At 49.0% G+C, this 8,914-nt stretch overlaps 1 protein-coding gene across 2 annotated transcripts in view; it reads left to right on the top strand.

The window, feature by feature from the left end:
• The first annotated feature begins 364 nt into the window (after positions 1–364).
• The window catches only part of SLCO4A1 (solute carrier organic anion transporter family member 4A1), a 50,672-nt gene continuing 42,122 nt past the window's right edge, over positions 365–8,914 (top strand). Inside the window, exons 1-2 of one of the 2 annotated variants that reach the window (XM_087928906.1) lie at positions 365–388; positions 575–664. The gene's annotated coding sequence lies outside the window, so the exon portion shown is untranslated. Of the gene's footprint in view, positions 389–574; positions 665–850; positions 978–8,914 lie in introns of those variants that run through there. The other variant, XM_026697283.2, reaches the window with a different exon arrangement.

Here is an 8,914-nt window from a genome sequence, read left to right as displayed (position 1 = left end):
TTCCTTTCCCTCCCTTCCCAGCTCACCCCCTCCCTCCCTGCCCCGTTTTGACAGCCTTCCCGGGTTTGCTTATTTTAACCCTTTCCCTGCCTGCCCGTCAATCTCCTTGGCTGTCATTTCGGCTGGTACCCCGGTTTTCTCGCCATTGGCTTAAGCCGAGATAAGACCATCACGTCAGAGGCGCTTGGGTTGGTCCGGCCAAACCTTAGTCCGGGCGAAGGAGGCGGGTTTTACCCGGGGATTGAATGAAGGGGAGGGGAGAAAGGCAAGGGGAAGGGAGGGGAGGGGAGGGGAGGGGGAGGGAAAGAAGGAAGGAAGAGCCGGCTCTCCGGCCAGCGCAAAATTAAAACAGGTACAGGTGAAGCGAGTTGTAAGACGCGGAACGAAGGTTAGTTAGGCTTGGAAGGAAAGGAAGAAAGGAAGAGGAAAAAAGGAAGGAAGGAAGGAAGGAAGGAAAGAAAATAAATCAAGTGGCTCAAAAGAAACGTCGGGAAGGAATCGCTACCTGGAATGAGTTCACTACGATGTTTTCCGCGCAGCCTTATGCCGACCGACTCGCTTTCGGTTTGTTAAGGTTCGGAAGGCGCGCAATGAGAGTCCACCCGAGCCCGGGACGGCGTCCGTGACACGTGGAATACAGCCACCCGTGGGAACGGGAACCCAGGTAAGAATGGAAGGGAATCCGGGCTGGGTTGGGCGGAGGGAGAGGCTGCGCGTCCAAGCGGCTTGGAGGAGATTCCTCGATTGTCGTCATCCCCGTTACAAGAGCGGATTCGGAAATATCCAGATGTGTTAAAAAGCAGCTCGGCTTTTTGGTTTAAGATTCTGCTTCGCCGTTTCACCTCGGAGCATCCTATTTTATTTTATTTTATTTTATTTTATTTATTTTATTTTGCGGGGGATGGGAACAGCTGGTTTTCCTGGCCGATTTCTTGCACCGGAGAAAGGATGCGGGTAGTTGGCTTGTAAAAGAGCCGGTAAGCCGGGGCCGGTTCCTTTTTTAAAAAATTTATTTATTTTGCACGCTGCAGACGAAACGTCGCCAGAGATGATTCAGCGTTTCCAAGCCGGGAGCGGTTGTTGTGTGGCTTGCTGGCCGCCCGGTGGAGGACACGGATGAATAGGGTGAACGCGGCGGGTGTGTGTGTGTGTGTGTGTGTGTGAGAGAGAGAGAGAGAGAGAGAGAGAGAGTTGTGGGTGTGGGATGCAGAAGGGCGCGAAAAGCCCTTGGCTACGAGAACGGGCGCGCGCGCGGGCGTGTGTGTGACTTTCTGTGTGTTTGTGTGGGCGCGCGCGTGCAAGCGACTTCCTTTGTGTGTGACAAACATCTTCCCCGGCAGCCAAGCGGCTTTTGCGCGGGGTTGGTTGCATTTGCTGAAAGAAAAGAAAAGGGAAAAAAAAACAGTTTCGGGGTGCTTGTCTAGGAGAGAGAAAAGAGGGGCGAAGGAAGCTTTGGGCTTCTTCTCAGAATCCCCCGCAAAAAAACGGGGTTTAGGGAACGCGGGTTGGCTGGCAGTGAGCAATCGCGCGGGATCTTGTCCAGAAAGCAGATTATGACCAAGTCAGGGAATTGTCAAGGGTGTTTTGTAAAAAACAACAACAAAAAATCAAATCTGCATATGCCAGACCCTTTATCTAAAATCCAGAAGGAATTCCTCTCGCCCACATCCCGGAAAGCGGGGGGGGACACGACACGTTTTCTGCCCGAGAGAAAAGAAGATGATCTTCTTGTAAAAAAATTTATTTGGGTTTTCACAAAACATAATACAAATAAAATATCTTTTTTTGAGAATAGCATGATCCCGGGTTATCACTTCTCCATACAGACACAAACCCAATTTCATATTCATCTTTGTATTCTTTTCCATATCTTATTACTATTTTAGCATTTTCTGTGATTTTTCCCTTCCCTTAGTTTTCTCCACCTTGTTTTTAATGATCTTATTACAATTTTAGCATTTTCTGTGATTTTTCCCTTCCCTTCGTTTTCTCCACCTTGTTTTTAACTGATCTCATTCCTTTCTAAATTCAATGATCTCTCTTTTGCTAAGTGTCAATATCTTTCAAATCCTTATATTTCTCTTTTTGTCTCTCCTGTTTCAATGTTCATCTTTTCTTTTCTCGTGAAACCGAGAAAAGAAGAAGCTCTTGTGCTGTCTTCACACGGCCCCGCTTAACTTGGTCAGGTGCAAACCTCGCAGCCGGAGATTCTCTCTCCACAAACGCTCAGTCGTTGGGCAGGTTGTGGCGGCGATGGGAAGAAAGCCAGCTCTGGGTTCACTCTCCCCCCCCCCCCCCCGCATCTCGTGCGAAGCCAAACAATGAATGAAGTCGGCCAGCGGCGTTGTGCGATGGCAGCCTCCCTGCGCGTAGGTTCCCCTTCCGCCTTCGCGAGCCGCAGCTGTCTTCTGGAGCCACGAGAGGAGAACAGCGCCTTCAGGATGTGGGTGGCACAATGGATTGGCGTGTGGGGACAGCCGTCGCGCTCGGCCACCCGGGGTTACCTTCGGTCATCTTTCCAATCTGGGGGGGGAGGGGCGGGGGAGAGAAAGAGGGAGGGAGAGAGGGAAGAGAAAGAGAGAAAGAGAGAAGGAAGCAAGGGGAGGATGAGGGAAGGAAGGGGGAAGAAAGAGGGAAGGGTAGGAAGGGAAAAAAGGGAGAGAGAGGGAAGGAAAGAAGGGGAAAGAAGGAAGAAGAGAGGAAGAGAGAGAAGGAAGGAGGGAAGGAGGAAGGGGGAAGGAAAGAGGGAGAAGGAAAGGGGGAGGGAGGGAGAGTAAGAGAGAGAGAAGGAATGAGGGAGAGAGGAAAGGGAAGGAAAGAGGGGAAAAGAGGGGAGAGAAGGAAGAAGAGAGGGCAGAGAGAGAAGGAAGGAAGGAGGGAGGAAGAGAGAAGGAAAGAGGGAGAAGGAAAGAGAGGGAAGGAGGGAGGGAGAGGAAGAGAGAGAAGGAAGGAGGGAAGGAAAGAGAGGGGGAAAGAAAGAGGGGGAAGGAAAGGAAGGAGAGAGAGAGGAAGGAGGGAGAGAAAGAGCAGGAGGGAGGAAAGGAAAGGGGGGGGAAGGAAAGGGGAGAGAGAGCTGGGGGGAGGGAAAGAGAGAGAGTGGGAGGGGGAGATCCACCCTCTTCTAGTGAAGCGGTTCTTCTCACTGCGCCTACGCTCTGGGGAGACAGGTTTTCTTCCCACGCTGCTTGACAACGTGGGAGCGGCCGCAGCTCTACCCCCGCCCACCCCTCCGCCCACGCCGCCGGGACTTCTGAGCTGCTGGTGTGGCAGCAGAGCGGGGCAATCCCGTAGGCTGGAGAAGGAGGTCAATGAGGGGGGGGCGTTAATCCTCGGGTGGGCCGCAGAACAAAGTGGCATTGAGGGGATTGCAGCCCTCGAGGGGTTTTAAGGCACCACAAGACGCGTGTTGGCCGGCTTCCCACGACATTCTGGCCCTGGGGACTAAGTTAATCCTTCTCTGGGCTGGTGGAGAACCCAACCCACAGGAGCAGGGAATTATCCAAAACCTAGCAGAGATGGCAACTGATCTTAGAGAATCAGTAGGTGTAGTGATTAAAGTGCCAGCCTAGAAATAAGAAGGTTTCTAGGCCTACTTTAGGAATGGGTGACTTTGAGCCAATCACCAGGAGACTGGGACTTCTAGTCCTGCCTTAGGAATGGGTGACTTTGGGCCAATCACCAGGAGACTGGGACTTCTAGTCCTGCCTTAGGAATGGGTCACTTTGGGCCAATCACCAGGAGACTGGGACTTCTAGTCCTGCCTTAGGAATGGGTCACTTTGGGCCAATCACCAGGAGACTGGGACTTCTAGTCCTGCCTTAGGAATGGGTCACTTTGGGCCAATCACCAGGAGACTGGGACTTCTTGTCCTGCCTTAGGAATGGGTGACTTTGGGCCAATCACCAGGAGACTGGGACTTCTAGTCCTGCCTTAGGAATGGGTCACTTTGGGCCAATCACCAGGAGACTGGGACTTCTAGTCCTGCCTTAGGAATGGGTCACTTTGGGCCAATCACCAGGAGACTGGGACTTCTAGTCCTGCCTTAGGAATGGGTGACTTTGGGCCAATCACCAGGAGACTGGGACTTCTAGTCCTGCCTTAGGAATGGGTGACTTTGGGCCAATCACCAGGAGACTGGGACTTCTAGTCCTGCCTTAGGAATGGGTCACTTTGGGCCAATCACCAGGAGACTGGGACTTCTAGTCCTGCCTTAGGAATGGGTCACTTTGGGCCAATCACCAGGAGACTGGGACTTCTAGTCCTGCCTTAGGAATGGGTGACTTTGGGCCAATCACCAGGAGACTGGGACTTCTAGTCCTGCCTTAGGAATGGGTGACTTTGGGCCAATCACCAGGAGACTGGGACTTCTAGTCCTGCCTTAGGAATGGGTGACTTTGGGCCAATCACCAGGAGACTGGGACTTCTAGTCCTGCCTTAGGAATGGGTGACTTTGGGCCAATCACCAGGAGACTGGGACTTCTAGTCCTGCCTTAGGAATGGGTGACTTTGGGCCAATCACCAGGAGACTGGGACTTCTAGTCCTGCCTTAGGAATGGGTCACTTTGGGCCAATCACCAGGAGACTGGGACTTCTAGTCCTGCCTTAGGAATGGGTCACTTTGGGCCAATCACCAGGAGACTGGGACTTCTAGTCCTGCCTTAGTGTTGAAAGCCAGCTGGGTGATTTTAAGCCAATCACCAGGAGACTGGGAGTTCTAGTACTGCCTTAGGTGTGAAAGCTGGCTAGGTGAGCCCCTGGGCCAGCCCCTCTCTTTCGGCCCAACCTACCTCACAGGGTTGTTGTTCACAACAGGAAAAAGCAAGAGTACTATTCTGTATGTTCGCCATCTTGAATTACTTACTAAGTAATAACGGCGGCATAAAAAATAAATAGCCTGACTAAATCTGTGTGGGAATTGGTGATTCAGAGAGCTGCCACCACCAGGCATTGTGTTGTATACATGGTAGGCCTCCTGCTGAGTTTAACACCTCTCCTCTTTGTTTGGAGATCCGTGTACAAGCCTGTCTCCTTGACCATTGATCTAAACAGGGAAAGTGACCACAATTTTCCCAGGGCTTGAAAACACACTTTTGGTGCGACCTGGGCAAGGTTACCTCTTGTGGCAGGGAGTCTTCAAACTTGACAGCTTTAAGATTTGTGGACTTTAACTCCCAGAATTCCTCCTCCAGTCATGCTAGCTCAGGAATTCTGGGAGTTGAAGTCCACAAGTTTTAAACTTGCCAAGTTGAAGACCCTTGCTCTATGGCATTGGGGGCTAACTTTTTCGAGCTCCTGTGCTGAAAATTGCACGGACACTCGCGTACCAGCACCCAGAAGGCAATGCGCAGGGCCCCCCCCACGCCCCTGTGCATCCACATGCGATTCCCCCGCCATTCTTATCTGCACTGTGTGCCTCCCAGCTGATTTTCAGGCCATTTGAGGCCTTTTTCAGCCTCCCAGCTCGAGGGAAGCATCTGCAGGCTTTGGAGGCCAAAAAAATGGGCCTGTTTAGTCACTTCCAGTATTTCCGGAAATACAGGAAGTGATGAAACAGGTCTGTTTTTTGGCCTCCAAAGGCTGCAGAGGCTTCCCCCGAGGCTTTGGGAGGCCTCAAATGGGCCGAAAGTCATCTGTGAGGCGCAGGCATGCGCAGTGTAGGTAAGTTTGCCTGGGGCTCACGTGCCCCTACAAATGGCTCTGTGTGCCACCTGTGGTATGCGTGCCATAGGTTCACCATCACGGCTCTAGAGGCTTGTGCCTTTTAATAAAGTTTATTCCACAGGAAAGTTGTTACCAGGCTCTCAATTTTAAACCCTGGAGACAAGTTGAGTTGTGCCATGGGAGAAAATCCTGTAATAGCCACATTTTCTGGAATTAATGGTAATGTTGCTTATGGTGTAATTTTTGGGGGGCGGGGTGGGTGGGTAATTCTTTTCTTCATTTTCTCTTGGCACAAGATTATTAAATAAAGTAGGCCTGGACTTAGATCTCTTTTGCAAGCATAGTTGACTCCAAGAGATTCCAGGCTGATGATATGTTTGATCCCCCCGACCCTCGGACTTAGCCCGGTCATCTTCTTGCAGGAATGAGGTATGGCTAGTCTAGAGAAAAGAAGGATTTAGGAGGCACAGAGAAACATGATAGCAATTTTCCAATATTTCAGGGATTGCAACAAAGGAGAATTGGTCCATCTATTTTCCAAAGCACCAAGAAGGCAAGACAAGAAACAATGGATGGAAACTAATCAAGTGGAGAAGCACTCTAGAACTAAAGAGAAATTTCCTGTCAATAAGAACAATTAACTAGTGGAACAACTTGCCTTCAATAATTGTGGGTGCTCCAACACTGGAGGCTTTTAAAGAAGAAACTGGACACCCATTTGCCTGAAATGGTATAGGGTATAGGGTCTCCTGTTTGAGCAGGGGGTTGGACTAGAAGACCTCCAAGGTCCCTTCCAACTCTATTGTTCGGTATTGAAGAGTCGTGGTGGTGCAGTGGTTAGAATGTGGAATTGCAAGCTAATCGTGTTGATTGCCAGCAGTTCAATTCTCACTGACTTCAGCCTTCCATCCTTCCGAGGTCGGCAAAATGAGGACCCAGATTGTTGGGGTCAAGAGGCTGACACTCAGAACCGCTTAGAGAGGGCTGTAAAGCACCGTGAAGCAGCATATAAGTCTAAGTGCTATTGCTATTCTATTTTGGAGTGGGGCGGTTTAAAGGAAAGGCACATGGGAAAAAGGGTGTGGAATAATGGATAGAAACTGAACAAGGAGAGATTTAACCTGGCAATATATTAGGGGAAACTTTCTGACAATGAGAACAATCAATCAGTGAAACAGCTTTGCCCTCGGAAGTTGTGGGAGTACCATCACTTGAGACTTTCAAGAAGAGATTGGACTGCCTTTTGTCAGAAATGGTGTAGGGTCTCCTGCTTGGGTGGGGGGTTAGACTAGATGACCTACAAGATCCCTTCCAACTCTTGTTAATCTAACCTTTCAGTGTTACTGGCATGCCTCCAATTTTGCAGAAATTGAGTTTGGGGCCCTGCACAACATTTGGACATTGCCTTCCCTCCATTCTACCCGTACTGTGGATTATGGGAATTGTGATCCGAAAGCCAGTGTTAAAGGCAGCCGGTTAAAGCAGCACGTTTTTTATCTTTTCATGCTGCCTGTCTTTAAGACTTCCTCTTCTTGAGAAAAAAAAAAAAAAAGCCATTCAGAGGGTAGAGTTTTTCCTCCATCATTTAATTTAAATGCCAGGAAGGATGTGGGGGGCACATAGAAATAGGATTCTATTTTTCAACATTTCTGTGTATGTTTTAGTTTTAAGGACAGGCTGATGTTGCTCTGTTTTCTTTTTTTTAATGTTGCAGTTGAATATCCATTTGCAATTGTATTTATGTATGATGCAACCAAATCATGGGTTTTTCTGCAGAATTAGATCTTTGTGGATCTAATTAAGCCTGTGCATTTAAAAACAAAACATGCGGCCCTCCATCAAGTGAGGTTTACCGACTTCTCCTATTCTAGAACAAAACTTGTGAGATTCATCAGGCAAGTCCATTTTGGGGGCTGAGGGTGGGGTTTCCCCGCCACCCCCATATCAACTCTTTATGGTCCCTTGTGTTGGTAGCTCATGGTTAGGTAGGAGTCAGAGGTGAGTCAAGCATAATGTCCTCATTCAGATCGAAAGCCCAGATCCTTGAAAGGAGACGAGTTTGTAGGTTTGATAAAATAGTAACTCAGAGGTGATGAATTTGTAGCATGAGTAAGAGCGAGTGGAACAATCACACGACTAGGAAATTTTGAGTTGTCATCTCGACGCTTCTGAAGCAGGCTAGCTTTGGGAAAGCAGGTTTTTAAAAAAACCTATTTAATAAAAAAAAACATCAGAATATTCAGTGAAACTAGAAAGAGCATTGACCTCTCGGAAGCTAAAGTTTGAAGGCGAAAATAGCACGCACAGAACAATACCTGTACCAGCCAGCAAGCTTTCTTGGGCAAGAGAAGGCCATTATTTCATCTGACTTTTCAGTGACAGCTTCTGTGGCTTAAACTTTATCTTATCCACACATTCAGAGGCCTCCAGTCATCTTCTACATTCTCTTGTAAAGACGGAAAGGGTAGATGGAGTGATGTAAAAATACTTCATTTCCCTTTATATCTACCCTCTTCTTCTTCTTCCCCCCAAATTATCAACGGCACGAAGACATTTCAAATCTGGTTTGGGATTCACTTTTGATTCACCTGGAGTGACCCTAAGGATGAAATAGACTAGGCTTTCTCAGTTTGGGGCAGTTTGAAAATACAGGCAATCCTTAACTTACAACCATTTTGTTGGATGACCGAAGCTACAGTGGCACTGATTTATGACTGTTTTCACACCTATATCCATTACATGGTCACATGATCAAAATTTGGATCCTTGGCAACTAACTCATAGTTATGACGGTTGCAGTGCGCCGGAGTCATGTGATCCCCTTTAGCGACCTTCTGACAAGCAGTCAGTGAGAAAGCCAGTGTCATGCCCTTGTTGGAGTCTGATTCTGAGGGGGAGATTGAGCAGCTGACAGGGAGTGGGAGTGTGGCTCCAGTGGCTGTGGAAGAAACGGGGGAAAGGCACAGTCTGGCTGGGCATTCAGAGGAAGACCAGGGCCATCCCCTCTTCATCCTAGGGCACAGAGGGAGGAACGGAGAAGCGAGCAACATGTCTTATGGGAGAGGAAAGGGCCCTGATCCCCTTCATGGGCTGCAACTGGGAGAACAGGATATAAGAGGGGCGTTTGCACACAGTTCCTTGCTGGAAGCAAAGCGTGCATTATCTTTGTCAAGGCTTATATGGGTTTTGGCGTCCTCCAACTGTGGGTGCTGCATTATGTTTTGGAAGCCTGCAATTTATCATCCTGGCCTGC

Source organism: Pseudonaja textilis, chromosome 3 (assembly GCF_049901715.1).
Source record: "Pseudonaja textilis isolate UNSWEBS1 chromosome 3, rPseTex1.2, whole genome shotgun sequence".
In the NCBI taxonomy this organism is placed as follows: domain Eukaryota; kingdom Metazoa; phylum Chordata; class Lepidosauria; order Squamata; family Elapidae; genus Pseudonaja; species Pseudonaja textilis.
The sequence above is the reverse complement of the archived record's forward strand: the minus strand, read 5'-3'. Positions and strand labels throughout refer to the sequence as shown.